This window comes from Vicugna pacos, chromosome 11, assembly GCF_048564905.1.
Source record: "Vicugna pacos chromosome 11, VicPac4, whole genome shotgun sequence".
NCBI lineage: Eukaryota > Metazoa > Chordata > Mammalia > Artiodactyla > Camelidae > Vicugna > Vicugna pacos.
Window position 1 is genome coordinate 4,850,218 of NC_132997.1, and position 22,652 is coordinate 4,872,869.

General features: G+C 51.3%; 1 protein-coding gene and 1 long non-coding RNA gene across 2 annotated transcripts in view; both read left to right on the forward strand.

Annotated features, from left to right (window-relative positions):
* The first annotated feature begins 16,048 nt into the window (after positions 1–16,048).
* Positions 16,049–19,594, forward strand: LOC140699613 (uncharacterized). Its single transcript, XR_012077824.1, has 3 exons — positions 16,049–16,193; positions 17,963–18,071; positions 19,467–19,594. It is a non-coding gene; the product is annotated as an uncharacterized lncRNA (long non-coding RNA).
* Positions 19,595–19,794: 200 nt separating this feature from the next.
* LOC140699564 (trafficking protein particle complex subunit 9-like) overlaps positions 19,795–22,652 on the forward strand; it is a 217,174-nt gene continuing 214,316 nt past the window's right edge. The window contains exon 1 of the mRNA XM_072972219.1: positions 19,795–20,019. The gene's annotated coding sequence lies outside the window, so the exon portion shown is untranslated. The remainder of the gene's footprint in view (positions 20,020–22,652) is intronic.

Sequence of the window (22,652 nt, forward strand, 5' to 3'; positions counted from 1 at the left end):
ACAGACAAACAGCAAGGATTCACTGTAGAACACAGGGGAAAATGTTCAGTATCTTGCAACCTATAATGGAAAAGAACCTGAAAAAGAATAGACTATGTATATGTACAACTTAATCACTATGCTGTATACCTGAAACTAACAAAACAGCTGTATATCTGAAACTAACTAAACATTGTAAATCAACCACATTTCAATTTAAAAAAAAAAGATAAGCTCTAAATAGCTGTATTCAAAGAAAATCTTCAACTCTTACCTCCTACAAAAAGTAAAATGGGAATCTTGAGCAGGACCAAATTATACTGAATGAGAGGTTACATACCTTCTCCAGCACGTGGCCCATGGTACACATACATCGTGTTTTCCTTCAGGTAAGAATGGCCCTTACTGCCCAGGGAGCGAGTCCTGCTGGGACAAGGCCTCTGTGGCAGTGGCCTCCTTGTCACCGCTCCATCTCACCAGAAGGCCAGGGTTTTCAGAGGGGAGGGAACACAGAGCTCATACACTTCAGATATATTTCCTGAGAAAAACTGTGGAAAGACCAAATTCACCTGCAGTGCAGGAAACATGAGCACGGCCCCTAAGCAGACTGACAAGCCCGAAGCAAGACGGCCCGATGTTCACATCGGAACCAGAACAAAAACCGTCTGGCCCCAGTTAAACGATCACCATCTCACCTGCAATGAACTGTTCGTACTCAGTGTCAGGGATGTTTCTGTTGAGACTTGAGAGATCAAAAAAGTCAGACCAGGGAATCCGGACCTGGTGGATGTCCAGGCTCTGCCAATGGTAGAGGCGGCCCCAAGAGGGTATCACCAGCACCGACTCCTCCATTTTCAGCAGGGTCTTCAGGAGGAAGGCGATGTGGATACAGACGCCCCTACGGAGGCTGAAGCCCTCCGGAGGGTTGACATAACACAGAAGGTACCTTGCAGGGAGCAAAGGAGAGCGGGTCTTCAGGGCCAGGTCTCTGCACAGGAATCCCGGCTTAGATAGAACAGATACAATGGGAATCTCTGCACAGCACATGGCCTAGACTCAAGACACGTTCAGCAGCTTCTGGTTTGTATAGTGGAGGCACTGCCCACCGATCTCTGTGTGGCCAATTATTTCGAGTCCGGGAGCACATGCAGAAGACATCTTGGCATCTGTCTATCAACGCTAAGCACCTGACTAGTACCTGAGCACCCGTTCTCCAGGAGCTCTCAAACTTCTTGGCCTAAAGACCCCTGTACACTCTTAATTACTGAGGACTTCAAAAGGCTGCTGTTTATGTAGGTTAAATCTATCAATAGTTCCTGTGTTAGAAGTTAAATAAGAACTTTAAAAAATGCTTATGAGTTCACTTAAAAATAATAACAACCTACTACATGATACCATTAATACTCTTAAGCAAAAAATAAGTATATTTTTCTAAACAAAAATCATTAATGAGAGGAATAGCAGTGATTTTAATTTCTGAAAATCTCTTTTGGACTGGTGAGAGCTTAATTCTATCTGCCTCTACATTACCTGTTTTGTGATATCACAGACCAGGTTTTCCCTGGAAAACCCCACAGGAAACTCGGGAGTGCAAGAGTGTGCAAAAGGCAGGTGACTTCCCGGCATTTCTACGAAAATAGTCTTGCATCTCAGGGGCCTCGGACTCACTTTGATAACTGCTGCCCTACCCTAGGCGAGACTCTCCTACACAAGAGCCAGGCAAGTGTCCTGGCTTCTTTAATGAGTTACCGCAGCAACACCCCTCCCTTCTCTGTGTTAATGTTTCCCACAACCTCCATTACTGCAGATGAGGATGTAATCCTCAACTGAGGCCTCTAATCCCAGAAGACTACCAACCTTGAAAGGGAGGGCCCGTCTACCATCTCTACACCCCACACAGTCTATTTTGAGTCAAGCCCTAGATAACTGCTAATTGACACTGACCCTTGTCTTACTCCTGAGTTTTATCGAAGGAGCCAACATCTGGATGGAACTGAAATTTCCCTGCTGATATACAAGGCTGATAAACCACCCTATTCCAACATCTGATTTTGGGGCTCTTCAAAACCCGGGTAAGGCCCCGCTTCATAAATGACGGGTCCTCCACCTGCCCTTCCCAGGGGTTCTGGGAGGCCGCGGCCACGCAGGGCTACCCGGACTCGCGGTCCAAGCCCCAGAGCCCGAGGGGGAGGAAAGCCGGAGGCTGTGCCCCAGCCCTGTCCCCCCCGCCCCAACCCGCTCCCCGGCACCAAAGCCCTCCCCGGCCGCCACACCAACCCGGATCCCACCCCGGTCCATGTCCACTGGCCCCGCCAACGGCGCGGCCGTACGTTTACCGTCTGTGAGACGCCGCCCCAGAAAGGATGTCGGCCGCCGACTGACGCGGCCAGAACTAGTGGCCCGGCCAAGCAAGCCGCCATCCCCAGCAGCAAACACCGCCATGGTCCCGGGCAGCTGCACACTTCCGGAGCCCGCTGCCTGCCCCAGAAGCGCACGCCGGCCCGCGAGGAGCGCGGCGTCTGTATCCATGGCAACGCCGCGGGGCCCTCCCCTAGCGCTTGCGTCTGCGTCCTCCCGAGGCTAGACGTGCGAGGGCAGAACTTTCGGAGCCAATGGGAGCCAGGGCGCGGCCAGGACGGGGGTGGGGGGAGGCTTATGGGGCAGCTGGGTGGGGCCGGGGCGGGCGGGGCCGCGCGGACGTCCTCACCTGCAGGTGGCACCGGCCGGAGGCTGGGGCAGTGCTGCCACCAGTGGGCGGGGCGGCGGGGCAGCGGGGCGGGGGCACCCTCACCTGTCTGTGTGCGGGGCTCAGCCTGGGCTCCGGGGCCTCCGCTTGCACCGGAAGTGGACCCAGGCTACCGGTGGGCAAGATAGAGGACTGAGCCCAGGCAGGCACGGCTGGCCAGGTAGGGCACCTGAAGTGCAGATCCGCCAGGCCGGCTGCCGGCCTTGAATACGCGCTGCAAGGCAGTTTCCAAGAAGACGGGATCTGTCCCAAGAGGGGAGGTAGGGCAGGGTGCCAGATGCCTGGTTGGGTGCGGTCTTACAGGAGAGCCACGTTGAGAGGGTGCAGAGCAGCCCCTGTGTTGGCGGGGCTAGGAATTTGGGGTATAGGGTGGGGATGATGTGTGCCATGCCCTGTGGTCTCCCAAAGAACTCGCACCCCCAAGCAAAGGACCCTGCTCCCTCCACCCTTCACTGCATCCCCTGCCTTCCCCAGCACCACCGCCCCTGCCCCCGGAGTGTCCCATGACCTCTCCCCACACCAGGCACTGTCCCTGTTACAGGTACTTATCTCCTGGTGGTTCCAGCCCAAGGGTGGGGGCTGTATCTGATCAGTTAGGATGCCTGGAGCCTTTGTATGAAACCTCAGACTATAATGCAGGCGTGCACAGAGGCCCCTCAAACAGGATTCCCTGCATTCCCTCCCCACCACGCACCCACAGCGCAGCTGCCACACCAGGCCAAGCCTACCGGAGGACCGCTGTTCCCTCTCCTCCTGTCCCTGATCAAGAGTGCACCGCCCACACTGCTGGGTATTTAGTGGGCCTTAGAAGAGCAGCTGGTATTTTCATGGACAAATATTTGCTCTTTTGGGAAGAGTTGAGTGCAAAGGGATGTAGGGTATGCCTTTTCTGTTGTCCTGGAACTGGTGACTAGGATGCAAACTTAAGTCAAAGCAGTTTTTAGAGAGAGCTGCAAAATATCTTACCCAAAGATCACTGTTCCCCAACAAAGGCAACACCACCTGGAGGCTGGGGTCCTGGTCCCTCTTTCTGGAGGTTGGGCTTTGCACCCTCCAGCTGGGACAGAGCCCGAAACAGCTCTGAACACGCTCCAACAGGCTTTCCCAGCACAAACTGCCTTTATTTTGAATCTGGCTGAAGGAAGCAGCTGAGAAATCTGGGTAAATCTTCCTGGGTGTAACCATGCCTTTTGTGCTGAATGAAAGAGCGGCACTCCACATGCTTACATCTTAGAACTGAATGTGTGTCGAAGCCTTCATGCATGTAGCATGTTGGGAACAGCGTTTCATGGTGAGGGGAACTATATAACTTACATGTGTATGGGGACGCCCTCACTCCAACAGGCTTTTCCTGCACAAACTGCCTTTATTTCGAAATTGGCTCTTGCTGAGAAATCTTGGTAAGTGTTCTTAGGTGTAGCCATGCCCATTATGCTGGATGAAAGAGCGGCTCTACACTTGTTCACATCTCAGAAATGAATGTGTGTTGAAGCCGTCATTCATGTAGCGTGTTGGGAACACAGAATTTCGTGGTGAGAACTATGTAAATTACATGTCTATGATGAAGAACTCGCTAGAACCGGGTATTCCAGTGCATACTGCCTTTATTTCGAAACTGGCTTCTCAGAAGCCTGTGGTCTCCACTGCAGGTCTGTCTCCAAACCCAGGGCCAGCATGGTGACTCTGCTCCCCCTGTCTATTCTGGAAGGTCTAGGTGTCCTCCATGGCCCTTCCACCATTTTTTTTTTTGGAAAACTCCGCAGATGGAATGGGCCTGAGAACAGGAGAGCTGGATGCCAGAAGCCACAGCCCAGTGTGTGGCTCCTGGGAGGGGCATCTCCTCTCCGTGGGCTCTGATCTAACCTCCCCTCTCCCCCACCCCCACCCCTCTCCTCCTGCATTTCCTGATTGATCCCTGGATAATGGTCCATACCAAGAATGACCTGGGAGAGATTTTATGAGTCTTTAAGTGGAAAAAAAAGAAAGAAATCTTTAGACAAGTTACTGAAAGTAACTTCCAGCTTTACCGGGAAAGTCCTCATTCCAATGTTTAAGGCTAGTTGACAGGGTGTCAAATTGCTTAACCACTCACATCTGAGCAAGTGCTACCTCTCTCTCCAGCTCCCCGCAGCATCCACCTGTGGAAACTTGGCCAAAAGAAGGCAAGAAAGCTCTTTCCCCTCGCCAGCACCAGCGTGGCTTTGGAGTCAGTGGAGGCTGAGAGAAAGGGCCCCGCCCTGAAGTTTGGGGGGACTCCAGCCACAGCCAGAGGAGCGGGGGTTTTCAGAGTGGCCCAGCAGGGAAACCAGGCAAGGCCACCTGGCCCAAGTCTTCCCTTCCCAGAGAGCCCCATGAACTGCTTTGGGCCACACTCCCCGTTTGGACCCCCTGCAAAACGGTACCACGGGAGCCACACCTGAGAAGGCAGAAGGACAGCCCTTTAGCCTGGGGTCCCTGCAGGTGTGTCCTGTGAGACCTGTGGCCACATAAGTTCCTTGTCTCTCCAGGTCACTGAAGGGACTGTGCTGGGCATCTTGGTGGTCAGGGACATGGGAACACCTCTAAACTCTGAAGAAGGACAGAGAGGCTCTTCCCGGAAGCAAGGATTCCAGGGAGACACCTTGCCCAGAACTGGAGGACTGTGTCCTGAGTAGACCCCTGGGAGGCAATGTGGGGCTGTGGGGTCCTCTTCTGAGAAGGGAGCAGGTGAGTTTTCCGGGGGTGGGGTCCTGCTTTGTCCAGACATGTCCTTGTGTAAGACTCATTTACAAACACCTCCAAGTCCACCTAGGGGTGGCCCCAGAGGTGGGGGTAGAGGAGGAGAGTGAAGGGTGCAGACTTAGGGCCCCCCGAGCCACCCAGGGAGCCAAGGGTCAGTGGGAACATCTTGGGAGTCTAGTGCAGGGGTGGAGGACGAGCACTAAGAACATGCCAAGTCATGCAATAAAGTGACCTGTGACCACGAGACACAGGTGGCCGTACACCAAAAGAGGCAGATAGAAATTTAGACCCAGGATCTGAGAACCTTGAGAGGGGCTGGAGGGTCCCAGGAACCCTCAGGAACAGCTCTTCTAGGGGCACAGACATCCCAATACACACATTTCTCATGGAAGCTTTTTGGGGTGCAGAGTGAGTTACCAGGATCCTGAACTTAGTATGGAATCCCACCCCCTTGTTCATCACGGTTCCTGGCAATAAATTGCTGTCACTTGTCCCTGGACATGCACAGGGGAGCTGACTGCTGTGGGGGTCACTGCAGGACTAGAATCTTCTGGTGTGTGCTCTGTGACCACAGAAACCCAGGGGGATTTCTCAACGGGAGAACCTGGAGACCATGCCTGCAAGGACCACCCTCATGGGATGGCCAAGGAGCTCGTGGTACCCAGGTCACCAAGTGACGAAGTTGTGAGGTTGCCTGGGGTATCCTGGGGGCATGTAGATTTCTGAGGTCAGCACGTGGGCCCAGCACTGCTGGATGGTCTGCACAAAGAGGGGCCTGCCCTCCTGATGATGGCTCTTAACACCTGCAGGGAAACTGCTCTCAGGGCTCCTGGAGGTCCATATTGAGAGTGTCCTGCCAGCCTTGTGGGGTCACCTTCCCCTGATGCAGAAGTAGACCTCTCTCCCTTGAGGCCCAGGGGACACCTGGCTCAGGTCCCACCTGTGTGCCCTGGACACGCAGAACCCCAGAGCTCTGGCACAGCCTGGGGTGTGGTCGTGTCCGGGCAAGGAAGGCCCTGGGAAGGGGCTCATTCAAGGGCAGAGGCCACTCTGCAGAGATGCTGGACCTGGCAGCAATGCACTGCTTCAGTACTCCCTTGGGTTGGGTTTCCAAGCTGTGGGACGGAAGGGCCTCTCCTTCCTGCGGTGCAGTCGGGGGAACTAGATCCATCGTCAAGGTCAGCCCTGAAAATGGAGGCTACGCTACCTCCATTCCTGGAAAGAAAATCAGTCCCCTCCATTCCAGGTGATTCAGAAAGTCATTCAGCAATGTTCGGGGCCCCCACTTTAGGCTTTGAATTAGAGCTGAGCGGCTTAGGAGGCCAGATCCCTGTCCGTGGCTCCAGGAGCAGGCTTTCTGCTGGGGGACAGGATCCTCACAAACACCTGTGTCTTTGTGGGACACTCCCCTCTGACAAGCTGGGAGGCAGGGTGTGGTTGTGGGAAATCGTGTTTACATGAGCAGAGGGCCACCATGTGGTGGCGGCACAGGAGACTGTGAGAATGAGTCCCACAGCCTTTCTGGAATCAAAAAACTGGCAAATGTGAAAAAGTGCATAATTTGTTTTATTGAACAGGCTGCTTATGTACGTTTGGAGGACCAGGTTCAAGGACTCAGCATCCCTCCAGGACAATAGCCTCAAGAGAAGAACAGACAGAGCAGGAGGAGATCTGGGGTTTCTCCCAGGAATGAGGTGGAACAGGGATTTATGCAGATTTGCAAGGAGTCCCCGACCACTGAGCATGGGGTTACAGCCCCACGAGACCCCTGTCATGTTTGGCTTGGGCTCTGGCTCTGGCCTGCTCATGTATTCTTCCAGCAGAGTTCCAGAAACTCAGAGGGTGGACTTAGAGGGGCTGCGTTTGGAACCTAGTGAGGAGGTGGAGGGTCCTTTATATTGAGTCCCTTCATCCTAATCACCGTAGCTGAAGCCCAACACCCCCCAGGCCCCCATGGTTGCCGTGGAGGGAGAACAAGCCTGGCAGGCGACCTAGGGGTCCCACTACTGTGTCCTTCCCTTGTCTTCGTTCCCTTTCACCGCGGAAGGTGTGATTGTCTCATGTCATGGTGGCCTCCACAATGTCCCTCCCAGTAATCTCTCTTCTCCATCAGGTGGGGTTCCCAACCCCGCTCAGCCTTCTCTGCATGGATGCTGAAGGACCAGGCCCACCTGAAGTTCTGAGCTTGAGCAGTAAGGTGGAAACAAAGAAACCAATGGAAACAAAGAAGCAAGTGTTTGTGGCAAAGCTCCCCACCACAGAGAAGCTGCCCTGAGTGGAAGGGAGAGTGTGGGCATGCCCGTTTGTTTCCTGTCTCCCAGTGCTCTTAGCTTTCTTATTGCCTACCTGCATGGTTACAACAAAATGATCTGCAAAACTGAAAATATTTACTCTCTCACTTTTACAGAAAAGGCTGGCCAGCCTCTGGTCCGGTACCAGGCAAGAGATTGGAGTTCCTTTCCAGTTTGGAAACATCTTGGTAGGCCCAGGTTTGCAAAGGTCTTTAAGAGTAGTTACGGAGTTTTGCTTTTAAACTTTTTTACGGCTGTATATACTTGTGAGATGTGGTTGTGATGTATAATTCTGAGCCGGGATTTTCTCAAACTGTTTCTCACTTCTTATACCAGACATTCCTAAATTCCAAGTGGAACTGCATATTAAGGAAGCCATGGAATTTAGCTAAAGGATACAGATTTCATTTCCTTTTAAGCATCGATGTACCTCCATCATGGCAGTATTTGTTATGTGTTATTGATAGGGGAACTAAGTAGTAAACAGATTAATAGAAAATAGGGGATTTTAGGTACACAGGTTCATCTTTTCAACGTTGTTTGTAATATTTGCAGTTTAAGATGACCATTCCTGAGAAACAGGCAGCCTCTTAGAATGAAATAGCATTTCCTCTGAAATATAATTAATTTTTATTTTGTAGACAGCAGGAAGGGTAATAACACATCACACATTTGGGGACGTCAAAGAGAAAATGTAACTTTCTGGGAGCTCACTCCCCCGCCTCCCCCTGCCCTTTTTACTGTCCCATTCTCCCTGGAAGGCTCTTTCTTATCTTCTGCTCATGGCTCCAGTAACTCTTTCTTCCTCCTTGTTCCTCAGCTGGTAACGTTAGTTTTATACTTTGAACAAGCAAACAAGCCAACAGAAGAGAAATTTCACAAGCAACTCCCAGCACATCCGCTCGCCTTCTGATGTCTGTGACCTCACTCTCGGTGCCCCACTGCTTATTAAAATTGGCATCGAAAGCCAGTTCCTCCAAAAGTCCCCGAGGCCCCATCCCTCCCATCTTCTCTGGGTTGTCACTCCCAAAACCATCCTCTCTTTCACTGCCTCATCTATTTTGTTCTCCTGCTAGTTGGCACCATCAGTATATAAATGTCCATCCTCTTAAACAAACAGCACTCCTTGACCCTAATTCACCCCCACCAATTGCCACCCTGTGTCTTTGCAGCAAATCTTTAAGGAGTTGTTTAAACTCACTGTCTGCATCTTCTCTTGAGCCATCCCCTTTTACACCCACTCTGGCTTTTCGCCTGATCCCTCGCTCTATGGAAACTGCCCTGTCAAGGCCATCAGTGACCCCATGTTGCTAAATATAGTGGTCAATTTTGACTCCTCATCATGCTTGGCCCCTCGGCAGCATTTGACCCAGCTCTTCCATCCCTCCTAACCCGTGTTCCTGCTTCATTCAACCTCCAGCCCATCGCTCTGTCTGTTTCTGCTTTTGGCCTGCTGGCTGGTCCTTTGCCAATGTCTCCTGTTTTTTCCAAACATATACTGTGGGTGTTCCCCAGGGTGCGTTCCTGGGCCTCTCCTCTCTCTCTCTGCTATTCCTTTGGTGGAAGCAACCCAGCCTTGGAAATTGGCATGCCATCAATTTCTCGATTTCTCCAAAATTCCCTGATTTCCCCTTTCCATCTGAGCCTTTATCCCTGAGACTCACATCACATTCTTTTCCTTTCATTCATCTTGCTTTCTCATTCATACATATGTTCTACTATGTAATTACTTTTCCAAATTTTGAATCAGTACATATATATCATGTAAAATGCTCAAATATGTATTATTTCCACTAAGATGCTAATTCTACCTTAGAACATTTCTGCACTTCTGTATTTATGTGAATAAAGCGAATAGTATTTCTACAAGCCTCATAGTTAAACACTGTGTTAGTTTGGGGCTATTATGTAACATGAAATAATGGTACATCAACATAGTCGTTTTTCATTTATTTTTATGTAACACCGCGATGAGGTTTTTGCCCTGAAGACTGGTTTTATTGAAATTTTACCTACGTTACGGACAGTCAGTTTATGTGAAAGCCCTCATTTCTCCCCTTTTTTGATATATGTTCCATTTGGCTATATATAACATATACCTTGGCATGAAACAAAATTCCCAAATCATTCACATAATACAATTAATATGTTTAAATTATATTTTTTAAATGTTAAAAAGAAAAAGAAAACAGATTCCTCTACCTATTAGGCACTTCTGTGGCAATATGTAATACACCCCTTAACCATGACATTGAAGAACTGAGCTGATACCAGCCCCTTTCCACCTGCTCAGCCCCACCTTTTCCCATCCCCTTTCCCATCCGGAGAGGACATCCCTCCCATTGTCCAGGCCCAGATGTTGGAACCATGTCCTTTCTCTCTCTTTCTTTTACACTCACAGACAGCAAATCCAGCTTGTTAGAAAATTCTGGATATACTGTCTTAATTAAATACCTGCTCTCTGCTCCCCGCCCTCCTAAGAGCCACCTTCAGCCCTTCCTGGATACCAATAGCCTCCTGTTTCCATCTTTGCTTTCCTACAATCTCTCATCCACACAGAGTCAGAGGGAGCCTGTAAAAACATACATTGGGGGTGGTGGGTGTAGCTCAGTGGTAGGCCGCATGTTTAGCATGCTTGAGATCCTGGGTTCAATCACCAGCACATTCATTAAAATAAATAAATTACCTCCCCCCAAAAAACACAAACACAAAAGCATAAGTTGGACTACATCATCCCTCCCCTCAAAACTCATTAAACGGGTCACCATGTCATTAGGAGCCAAAGTCGTCACAAAGGCCTCAGGACCCGGCGTGTTCTGCCTCTCTGCCCACACTCTCCCCCTCACTCTGGGGGCCTCTGGCTCCGGCTCTTCCTTCTTCCTCCGGATCTATTCTGCTTCAAGTTCATTACTCCGTGAGATCTGCCAGGATTGCCTTATTCCCTCCTGCCTGCCTCCCACCCCACCGCCATCACCCGAGTTTGCTCATATCACTCTTTTTTAAAAATTTTTCCAAACTCTTGCTACCCCAACATGCTGCCTGTTTCCTCTGCTAAAATTGTGAGCCCCCAGTGATGGGGAGTGATGTCTATTTTGTTGACTGATAAAGCCCGAGAGCCTTGGGAACGGTCTAGTTAGGAGATTCCCGTACGTAGTAGGAGCTTATACACATTTGCTGAATGAATGTAGGTGCCCTGGTCCAATCCGATGGAGCACTTCTGTGACGTGCTCAAAGAATAACTCTCCTTTCCACCTGAGAGGGGGTGACAACTTCCTTGGTGATTAAAGGCAAGAATTTTTTGCTTTATGCTGTTAACCATAGGCGGGGAGACTGGGGGATCTTCATATATATTTTTAAATTTGGTTCACTCTGCAGTTGGTCTTTGGTCTCTGTATAATTTTGAGAAACTCTTTATGAGTGATCATTCTTTGATCAGATTGAACAGGTTCCAGGGGGAAGGACCAAGCCTGTCCCATCAGCCATCCTATGTGTCATGTCCTGGGACCCAGTGGATGCTCAGCATGTAAGTGAACCGACAGGAGTGAGTGAAGTGATGGGAGCATCTCATTATTGTGGCGGCTCTCTGTCCAATGCCTTGAGATTTGGGGAAGGGTTTACGAGTGCAGAAGGGAGAGGTCAGGTCCTCTGTGCTTTTCCTGAGTGCCCTGGTCTTACCCATTCCCCCAGCCCCCTCTGGGCAGCCAAGCCAAGGAGCTGGGCCACCAGGGGTTGTGCTGATCAATAATCCACCTTCACCCCAAGTCCGGGGGTAGGTACACATGGTTGTAGACACTGGAGTCAGGTCCTTGGAGGAATTCCTCACTGAACTATGTTTTGGACCTTTTATTTTTCTCTAGAACCTCCAGCTGAAGAAGATTGTCTTAGACACATGAAAGTTGAGGACACCTTCTGTCCCCTCGCAACCCAGGGGGGGCTGGGAGTCTGCTGTTTCTATAGCCGGTGGGCTCGTGTTGATTTGGGCATCCCTGTGCCTGAATTCCTGCAGTACACTCGGTGGTAAGGATGGGGGTGCCTGGCAGGGAGGGAAGCGGGTCGGGAGACTGTACAGCTGGGCTGATGTTAACCTGGGGTGAGCGGGAGCCTGCTGATGCATGGCATCTCGGGGCAGGGAACTCTCCACACTCAAGAGGGGTTCCCACTCCCGCAGGGGCCCTTTGATCAGGGTGCTGGGCTGTCAGGGGACCACAGGGGTCCCAGTGAGGATTAGGGTGCCTTCAGGCAATGGGAAGTGTGGGGTCCAGCGGCAATTGAATTAACTGTGCACCCAAACCCAGCCCCCACCTCTTTCAGCCTGTTTCCTAATCTGCAAAACTGGAATGTTTTTAAACATCTCACGGGGTCGTTGATGGGCTGGGACAGACTAGACAGTCAGGAGCTGGAATTCCTCTGTCCCCTGATTGTTTGCCTTCTTTCGGACTCTTTGCTCTCACAAGCTCAGTCTCTCTGTCTCTCGCTCTTTCACTTCTAACTTTCTCTCATGCTCTGGTTTCATTTGATTTCCAACCACCGCCCCTCCCCTCCGCCAATCCCCAGATGAGTGAACTTGATTTCTATGTGTCAGTTCCAAATTCCCAGGAAAGATGCTCTGTCACTCTCTGGATCTGTTGTCCAACCCATGAGTTGTGGCCAGAGGAGCGAGTCCCTCTGGGACCAGCAGATAGTCTCTGCCCAGCCCCCAGCCACCACTGTGGGAGCACATAGCTCTCCGTGGAGGAAGTACTGGCTGTGACCTTGTGTCACTAAGTGTGAATTTATGTCTTCTCTTGAACCACCTTCATCCTCCTAAACAAAGATGAAAATTAAACACTCCCGGGATTTGTGTCATGGAACACTCAGGGTGGGGGCTAATGGGGCTGGAATTTCTGCTGTATTTAAGGGGCTACAGTGAATCCCCAACGAGAGCCTGCAAAGGGAACAGCACCGGCCCCACCCGGCACTTAGGATGCTGAGTCTGCGTGACGTTGAGCCAGGCTTCTGACCACAGCTCAGGGGTCTGGTCTGACCAGTTAGCCTTTGAAACCAACCAGCTTTGGATTCCTCAATCCCACCCTAAGGTTTTACCTGAACCATCAGCTTCTGTATCTCTGAAGACAGATGATGAGGGCCCTTCACGTAAGCCGTTCGCACAGCCCTCTTCAGGCCTTTGTGCTGCACGGTCTGCCCGGCGAGCTGACCGAGGTTGGTATTTTACTGATATTAGAAGTAGTCTGGTTTACCGATGTACTGTTTCACTGAACAAGCAACAGAAGCCACTTCTCGCTGATAAAAGCAGAAAAGGGACATAATGAAAAGATACTGGGAGGGTGTGTGGAGTGGCCAGGACCGGAGCCAACCCAGGAGTTGTAGGAGGTGTTAGGGAGCCCCAGGCACCAGGCTGGGAGGGGTGCTACCGGGCCCCCTGCCACCCCAGAAGGGACCCCCCTCCACCCGACCCTCCACCTCACTCACTGCAGGTTCATGTCCCGGCAGGGCCAGGTCACACTGAAGCCACCAGCACACACCTCAGTGGGGCAGCTGGCCCCGTCTGAGCTGCGGGCGTGCCTGGTGTGGGGAGAGGCCCAGTTAGAGGAAGACGGTTCCTCTACTGTTCCGAGTTAAGGTGCAAGTCAGTGCCCATCACTCAGGAGAGCCAGGCTGGACGGACCTCATTGTGGTGACTAGGCTGTCTGAGTTCACTTATTACTTTCTATGTTTGAAGGCCCTGGAGGGAGAAAAAGTGAAGGTTCTAGTACTTATTTTGTGTTTCCCACGTACCAGGTGTGGTAAGCAAGCCACTTCAGACAAGGCCCAGAGCAACCACATAAATAGGCCACGGAGCAAGTCGTGCAGTCAGGCCTCTGTGGTCCCGAAACCCGTTTCCCCATCGGCTCCATAGTTACCAGTGGAAACTAGGTGGATTTATGGGACTGTGTGCTCCTGTGGGGGCTGGGATATGTGTGTTTAAGTCCACATCTTCAGAAACTCGGCTAGAACCATAGCCACTGATTGCACAGTGGCAGAGGAAGGGAGGATTCCAGCCTCTGGTCCAGCTCGTGTGCAGCTCAGAAGTTCTTCCTCCTGTCCTGAAAATAACACCAGATCTGAGGGAGCTGCAAACCCACTGCTCTTCTTAGATCCCAGAAAACTGAGGGGGAAAGCTGCTCCCAACCCAGAGAGGTTGCAAAGGGAACAGCGGGCAGGCTTGGAGAGTCACAGCTCCCAAGGCAGAACCTGCTTTTGTAAGAATCCCGGGGGCAGGTAGATTTAACAGGTCCCTGAGGCCAGCAGGAGGCTCAGTGTGGGGAAATCAGAGTGTGACAACTCCAGGGGGCCAGTCAGAGGGGCCCCATGCTCTTTTTCATGTATTTTACATCCAGGACCGTGTCCTGTTCTCAGAATGAAGGTCAGAGGATAACTCCTCATGCTTCCTGCCTGGAAAGGAGAAAATAACTGTATTGAAATACACCCAGAACATTCCGTTTCATTGGGGGAAGTTGTTTTTTGTTTGTTTGTTTTTTTAATGAGAAATAATTTTACCAGAGCCTAACCAACCTGGGAGAAGGGAAATCCCTTCTGTGTCACCCAAATTGGGGTGGGGGGAAAGAGACACACTTGTGGAGGTCACAGCTCAGGGCACAGGCTCAATGAGAACTAATCACAGGACTGCAGATGCCCTGCTCTGTCCCGCTCCCCCAACACCTTACCTCCATGTCAGTAGGGCCCGTGTGTAATAACAGGAGTAAAACTAAAAGAAGTAAATGTCTCAGGAGTGTCTAGGGAAAACCCAAAGACAGCGGGGAGATCAAAACAAGGACACACAGGCTGTTTTAGCCTCTCACACCAATAGCTGTAGCAAACTACACACAGCCCAGCCCCAGTAGATAAATAGACAACCTCACAGAAGAAATTATTTATTTTGGTTCTCTTACCCAGTGCATTCCATGGTGCATCCTCGCCTAGAATTGAGTGGAAGCAAGTCCATCTCAGAAGGGACATAACTGAAGAGGGATGGCTTCCCAGACTCTGAGGGGCAGAGAGAGCACCAGCCTGGGTTAGAGAAACGTGAGGGGTGGGGTAGGGTGTGGGCTGCCTTCTTCCCCAAATAAGGAACCTTCCTGAGGCCAGCACAGTAGGAGGGAGGGCCATGGGGTGGAAGCAGCCAGACTTCATCCTGAGAACTGATGGGATGCCTCAAAGGGACAATTCAGGTGCCCAAACTGGGCCCTGAGTGTGGGAGCCTGTCGGTCTGACTCAGAGCCCAGGACTGAGGTGGGCGCACAGCAGGCCGGTCTTACTTGGCCGGATCCATTTCACTTCTCCGAAGCCCTGTGTAAAACATGAAGCGTGGACGGCCTGGTGAGCACAGCTCTGCCCTCAAGACCGGTTTCAACTCCTCTCTTCCCAGAGAACAGCATCTCTGAACCCATCCTGGGTGACCTCACAGAGATCACCCTAGTGGCCCAGGCTAGTGACCGGGAACATGTACCTTCCTGCAGGCAACCCCTGACGTCCACTGATGCATCATGTACTGGCAAAGAGTGAGTCCCTGTGCATTGGTCTAACAGCAGAGACTCTGCCAAAGGCCCAAGAGGTGGTGTGTGGGACATGCAGGGGTGCAGGAGTGTAAGCAGTGCAAAAGTGTAACTGGTGACAGGGGTGCAGGGGCTGTGGAGGGCGCAGGCATTTCAGGGGATGTGGGGGTGGAGGGATGCAGAATTGCAGAGTGTAGCAGGGGTTCGGAGGTGCAGGGAGTGTAGGGATGCAGGGAGGTGCTCAGGGACGTGGCCAGGATTAGAAGGCAAGTGCACATCCTTGCTGTCAGCCTGACCCCGGGAGGCTATTGCAATGCTTTGGGGCGGCGGCGGCGGCGGCGGCGGTGGCGGTTGGGAGGCTGCCCGGGCAAGCCGGTCGATTTCTTCTCTTCCCTGCAGCCTGGCCTGGGGTGGGGCTTGGCCGGCGGAGATTCGCCAGATGTTGGACTCCAGGTAAGCTTGCTCCTGGGAGGTGGGGCGGTTAGGTCAGCGGGCGGCGGCAGCGGTAGAGGGGCGGAGCGGGGCTACCCCTGGCGAACGGGTGGAATAGCTGCCATTTCCCGGCTGCTGGGCCTGGGAGCGGCCTCTGCTTCCCCAGGTCGCCGGACACTCCTGTCCCACTCAGCTTGCTGAGTGCGGAGTGGGGGCGGGGCCGTTAAGGTGCGGGGCCCACGGGGGGAGGGGGGCTGCCGCGGGGGAGCCGGTCAATTCGCTCCGCTCTCCCCAGCGGCGGAGCGAGGGGCGGCTTCTGCTGCCCTAGAGGCGGGACGCGGTTCTCCAGAAGAGCTTGCTCCTGGGAGGCGGCGGCGGAGGCGGCAGGGGCAGGGGATGTGTTCCAGGGAGCTGCTCCATTTCTTCTCTCCCCCGCGGCCTGGCTTGGGGGCGACCTCTGCCGCCGGAGATTTGCCTGAGGTCCGACTCCACGTGAGCTTGCTCCTGGGAGATGGGTGCGGTGCGGTCAGGGGGCTGGTAAGGTGGTGGCTGCGGGCATAGGGAGGCTGCCCCGGAGGAGCTTGTGGATTAGCTCCATGTCTGCACCGCGTGGCCTGAAGGCGGCCTCTGCTGCTCCAGGTCCCGGGACACCCCTGTCCCACTTTGCCTGCTGGGGGCGGGAGGCAGGGTAGTCAGGGTGCAGGGGTGGCGGTGGTCGGCGGCCTGCAGCGGGGGAGCGGCCCATTTTCTCCCATCTTCCCCGCGTCTTGTCCTGGGGGCGGTCGCTGTTGCCCTGTGTTACGAGACGCGTGTATCCTAGTCGGCCTGACCCCGGGAGTTGGACTTGGTACTTTGGGGGTGGTGGCAGCAGCGGCAGGTTTTCCCATGGAGCTTGTCCATTTGCTCCCACTTCCCCCCGTGGTTTGCCCTGGGGGCGGTCTCTGTTGTCCCAAGTTCGCCGGACGTCCATCTCCAGGTCAGCCTGCTCCCTAGAGGAGGCCACTGTGAGGTCATGGGCAAGAGTGGTGGCTGCTGCGGGGGTAGGGGCTGCCTTGGGGAGCTGGTGGATTGGCTCCTGTCTCCCCGATGGCCTGGTGTGGGATTGGCCTCTCCTGCCCCAGATCACCAGACGCACCTGTCCCACTCAGCCTGCTGGGGGAGGGGCGCCCTGGGCGGTGACTTTAAGGTGCGGGGGTGGCGATGGCGGAAGTAGAAGACCTGCAGCGCGGAGCCTGACAATTTGCTCTCCTCTTCCCGACGACCAATCCTGGGGGCGTCCTCTGCTGCCCAAGAAGCCGGATGCCCGTCTCCAGGTCAGCTTGCTCCTGGGAGACGGGCCCGATGCGGTCGAGGGGCAGAAGCAGTTGCGAAGGCCGGCTGCCCCGCCTAATGGGGCCACTTCTTCTCCTCTCCCCTGACCTGGCCAGGGGACGTCCTCTCCGGCGCAAGATTCGCCTGACACCCCACACCCGGTCTGATTGCTCCTGGGAGGTGGGCGCAGTGAGATCAGGAGGTGGAGAGGACAGGGGGCTGCCACTGGAGAGCTGGAGGATAAGCACCAATCTCTCTGGAGGCCTGACGTGGGGGCGGCCTCTGCTGCCCCTCGTTCCCAGGTCACACTTCTTCGGGTCATATTTCCCCGGGGTTGCAGTAGTGTGCGGGGGCCGCGGGGTGTTGGCGGGGGTATGAAGCCTGCCGCTTGGGAGCAGGGGGTTTAGCTCCCATCTTTTCCGCAGCTTGGCCTGAGGGCAGCCTCTCTTGCTCCAGGTCGCAAAGCAGTTTCCCTGACAGCTTAGCCACCAGAGGTGGGCAGGATGGGCTGAGAGCGCTGAGGCAGCCGCCAAGGCAGCGACGGAGGGGGCTGTCCCTGGCCAGCTGATCAATTTGTTCCCATCTCAACATTTGCTGCCCCAGTTTCGCAGAACGCCCTTGTCCAGTTTATTCTTCTCCAGGGAGGTGGGCGCAGTGCATGCAGCCCGAGTTCTGGGCTCTCCCTTGGGAGGGGCAGAAATCTCTTGTTCTCCTTTGTCTTTATTCTTCAGCGAAGTGGTTACTGGACGCAATTCTTAATTCTGAGAAAGTGTATCCTGTGTTACGGAAGAGCTGCTGGACAGTGAGTTTTCTGGGTGGATTTTCATATCAGCTGATGTCCCAGGCAGGCAGGAAAGCTATTACTCAGAGCTTCTTAGTCTGGGGTTGGTGATGGCCCCGCCATCCTCACCATGCTTTTTAAAAATATGTTACTCCCCTCTTTTTCCTAGGTGACATTTTAGGTTATTGGGTCTCAGATTGCTGGCACACTCATCCCTGTTCTCAAACATTTTTAAACTTGGGTGAAGTGATAAGTAGGGGAAGATGATTTACTGAAAGGTAAGACTACTTAAATTCGCATTAAAGCTACATTCTGTCAATCTTTCTCAAATGATTTTTCTCTGATTCTAAGTCCACGACCTAGTGAATGTTGTACTCCTGTGTAAATCATTGATCTTCACATCACATTTCTTGAGTGGTCAACGAGATTTGTTAATTAGATTATTCCTGAAAGGAAAAGTTCAGGCTTTTCAGAATTCCTTGTCTGATGTCACCCAGGCAGTCACAGTAGAAGACAGAGCTGATATAAAAATCCCTCAGCTGCCTGAACTGCAAAGCTTCTGGGATTACTGATCCCTGAAATGCAGGTGACTCTTGATGATAATCTGGGGGATGGTTTATATGATCAGATTCTTCCAGTCCTATAAATGGGTTCCGTGGCCCCAGCCCTGGGAGAACTGGTCATAGGGGCCATATCGTGAGGGGTGGGATGGGAAGACAATGTGTAAGAGCTGGAATCACTGAGATTCCACACTCGCTAAACACAGACTCCAGAGCCTAATTGTTGTCAGGTTCTGTTCTGGATTTGAGAGTGTGTTCATACATGATTCTTGCCCTTCTGGAGTCACTGCCTGGATGGGAGTAACCTTTACATAGATCTGTGGAGGATGACATTTAAGTAGATAGGCTGTTATGGTTCTCAGTGTGCCCAGGCTTGCTCTTCCAGGCACTCGTGGGACTAACGAGAGTCATGTTATTCACTCATTCACTGATTTATTACCCTTGAATTGATCACTCGTCCCACAGTAAGTGAAAGTAGGTATCAGGAAGCTGAGTTTTGTCCCCTGTCCTATCACTGATTGTATCTGTCAGTCGGGCGCCCTGCGTATGCATTGTGAAATGGTGGTATTTCGTGCCCAATGGGGCAGCACTGTCAGTTCTGAGAATCAGGGGAGACACGTGGGTAGGACAGCACCCTGACACACATGGCACCCCCCACCCCTTGAGACAGAATTGTCGATGCTCAGGTGACCCGATGTAGACCGCGGTGCTAAACCTGAGCATGTTTAGTGATCCTGGTGGCTATGAAAATACAGACTACCAGTCGCTACCTCTGGAGACTCTGAGGGTGTGCACCCCAGAATTCTGCATTTTAAGAAGCACTTTAACGAATCCTGATGAAGAGATCTGAGTGTCCCACGGAGAAACACTGGTGTGCGAGACACCAATATTGAGAATTCTCAGGGAACGGTGTCTTTTCAGGTTGGTCCAAGGGCCCTCACTTTAGACTTTTGCCTTGGGTTTAATTGTATGTGTTCAGAAGTGATGTCTTTCACTTCCAGTGCATGTCAGTATGCTCTGTGCAGGGATTTGCTCTCAGTAGATGGCAAAAACTGATTCTTCAGGTCACCGAGCTAAAGTGTGAACGATATTTTATTTTGGTTTTCTTTATAGCAATGCAGAGTCTCCCGAGAAGAGATTCAGACTGAACAGCTTTGTGTCAGACTTTGGAAGATGGCTGCTGCCCAAGGTGTTCTCTGGCAGTGCAATCACGAATCTAGGTCCCTCTTTCACTGCTACATCAATGGAGTGGACCACTTGGACAAAGCCAAAGCTGGTATCCCTACCATAGCCCTTTACAGTGATATTCCGCTCCAGGAAGCCATCAGAAGCAGCAGGTGGCCAGAGGAGGAGCCGAACAGACTCATGAAATGTGACATCCCCAACTTTATCAACACGGACCAGAACTCTTCCTTTGTGGAAAATGATTTCCTGATTTTGTAACTACCGATTGTTCTAGAAAATAAGCCAGTTGCCCAGAACTCACACAAAGACTTGAATTGAGAAACGTGCTTTGTCAGGTATCTTTCTGAAGATGCGAAGTCTGTCTTTGTATGGCAGGAAGCCCCCTTTCACAAAACTGAATGTGTTTGTGTCTGAGAGAGGGAAATGGAGACAGAAAGACGAAGAAGCAGAAGAGAGCCCCCTCAGAAGAGAGCTAGTTAAGGTGAGTTTTTGTGCCTTTAAAAAACATTTGGGGTTTTAGGGGGAACAAAGTATTTACACTGTCTTATTCTCCTCGTTGGAAACCTTGGCCCCGTCGTCAGAGTCAGCGGCCTTGAACGGGGGTTTCACGCTGCGTTTCATCTGGCGCTGCCACTTCCACGCTCTGCCTTTAGCACGTTGCTTTGCCTGTCAGGGTTGCCACCCTTTTAACTGTAAGGTGAGGAGTCTGGAGTGGATGATCCACCCCAACTCTGCTGTTTTGCAAATTTCTGATTTCGTATTCAGATGAGGCTGGGATACATACACCTAGAGCAGTATAAACCAGGCCCTACCTCCTGCCTATTGCTGGGGCATCCCTCAGGCCTGTGCCTTCTACTCAACCCTTTACTGATCCCAGCTTTTGTCAGGAGCCCAAGTGCCTACCGGGATGGCAGGGGACTTGTCTTTCGTGGTCACGGTGGCCAAGGATTCTATTGGTTGTTCTGAAACAACTCTTCCGAGATCCTCCACCCACCCCTGCTCAAACCTAATGACAGCCCTACGGTTCCTTTCCTAGGAGGAGGATCAATCCATGGTGCATTTTATGACAATCCTGTCCCCAGGAATGCACGGAAGTTTATCAGCTGAGTGAGGGGAGGTGCCTCTGTGTCCCTGTATCTCTGTCTGCTCACAGTTCGCGGCCACTGGCTACTGAACAAGAAAAGTGCTATTCACCATGTTGTGTGTTTTCCAAATGTGTAGGTGATGGTCTTGTGGCTCGTGCATGGGCTTTGATTTGGGATGGTGAAGGGCTTATAAATACCTCATCAACATGTATTCGAGATGGCCTGTTGCCACACAGATTTGATTCATGAAGGCGTCAAGCCTGCACACTGGTTTGGAAACAACTTGGTTTTGATCATTCACACTGCATGCATGACTCGCTGCTAATCTCTGGGTGTTTTTTTCATTTCAGATTTATTCACTCCGTGTCTTGCTTAAGCTGAAAAATACATTTGTTTCACCAGAATATCCTCTGATTCTTTGTTTACACACATCCAGTTTTTTTAATTCCTTTAAAAATGATTCTGTGTTTATAATGCCTCCTAATTTCTATCATCTCTGTGTTGCCAGTGGCCTGAGACATGCACCAGATTTGATGCCGGAACTGTTCCACCAAAAGAAATCCCTTTGTCGTAATATCTTTTGAGGAAAATATTATTCTTTAAGGCTCTAACAGTAAATCGTAGAACAAAGCATGGAACATTTCTTGTAGTTAATACATGTTCATGCAAAAAGAAATGATATTTTCATTAAACAATGTTGATTTTAATAACTTTTACAAATGTGAACATTATTATTCATAATTTAAGTAACCAGATAAAACCAGTTATTTATTATGAAGATTGAAAACTATTTACACAGTCTCTTAATTAGAAGTAGCTTTATTAGAAGACTGAAGGGTATTTAAAAGATGGAAAAATACCCATGATGACACCATCATTTTTATTAACTAAATATCAAGAACTGTGCAGGGTTAAGATTTAACCCTCTGCAAACTGCCAAGTTAGCATGAGGTAGTTTGTGGATGCTGCCAGAGGACAGGACACTCCCCCAGGATCAGAGACAAAGGACTTCCAGCCAGCACAGCAGGCAGCCTGTGGTTCAAGTTCATATTGGTTCCTGAGTTCCTTTCCTATTGCTGTTGTAACAAAGGACCACAGACTCAGTGGCTTAAAGCAATACACATTCATCTTCCCACTGTTCTAGGGTGCAGAAGTGCAAGGTCAATGTCAGTTGCTTAAACCAACGAGTGGCCAAGGCTAAGTTCCACACCGAGGCTCTTGGGAGGGATTCGTCTTCCTACCTTTCGCAGCTTGCAGAGGTGCTCACACTCCTTGGCCCAGGGCCCTGTGTCACTGTGACCTCTGCTGCCACTTTACATCCCTGTCTCTGACTATATAGATATAGAGGAAGAGTCTTCTACATCTGGTATGGACCCTTTTTCCTAAATGGACATTGTATCCCTATTTATGTGCAGATGAAAACCCCTTCCCTCCAGGGTGCGGTGGCATCAGCTCACAAGATGACCACTCTGGGCTTTAAGTGTCCTCTTTGTTTTGTCATCAGGGAACTTCTCTCTCCATAGTTAGCTCTGTATTACATTGTTGTTATATTTTACCCGGAATTACTGAAAGTTTTACTTAAAAGAGATCCTGATTAGCTCTGTTTACCTGTTTCCAGAGCTGAAAGCTTCAGTTCTAGAGTATCTGTTTGATTTTTCTTAAAAATACATTCCAGTATATTTCTCTGGTGAAAGTCTCTACCCTGTTATCTATTCTCCCATCATTTCCTTATTTTCTTGAATATATTAAAAGTATTTTATAGCCTTTATTGGTAGCTCTGATGCCTACATCACCTGGGGGTTTGCATCCTTTGTCTAATGCTCCTTATTCTCATGTTATCTGTCATATAGTCTGGACATGTTGCATGTCTAGAAATTCTTTATTACATGGCAGACATTGCAAATGAAAAATCCATGTTATCTTCCGTGAGAGCTTTTCTACCTTCCCGTTAGGCAGACAGTGTGAGGGACTGATCATGTCACTCCAATCAGGCGCTGAGGTGGATCAGGACTAAAGTGCCTTTTTTCTT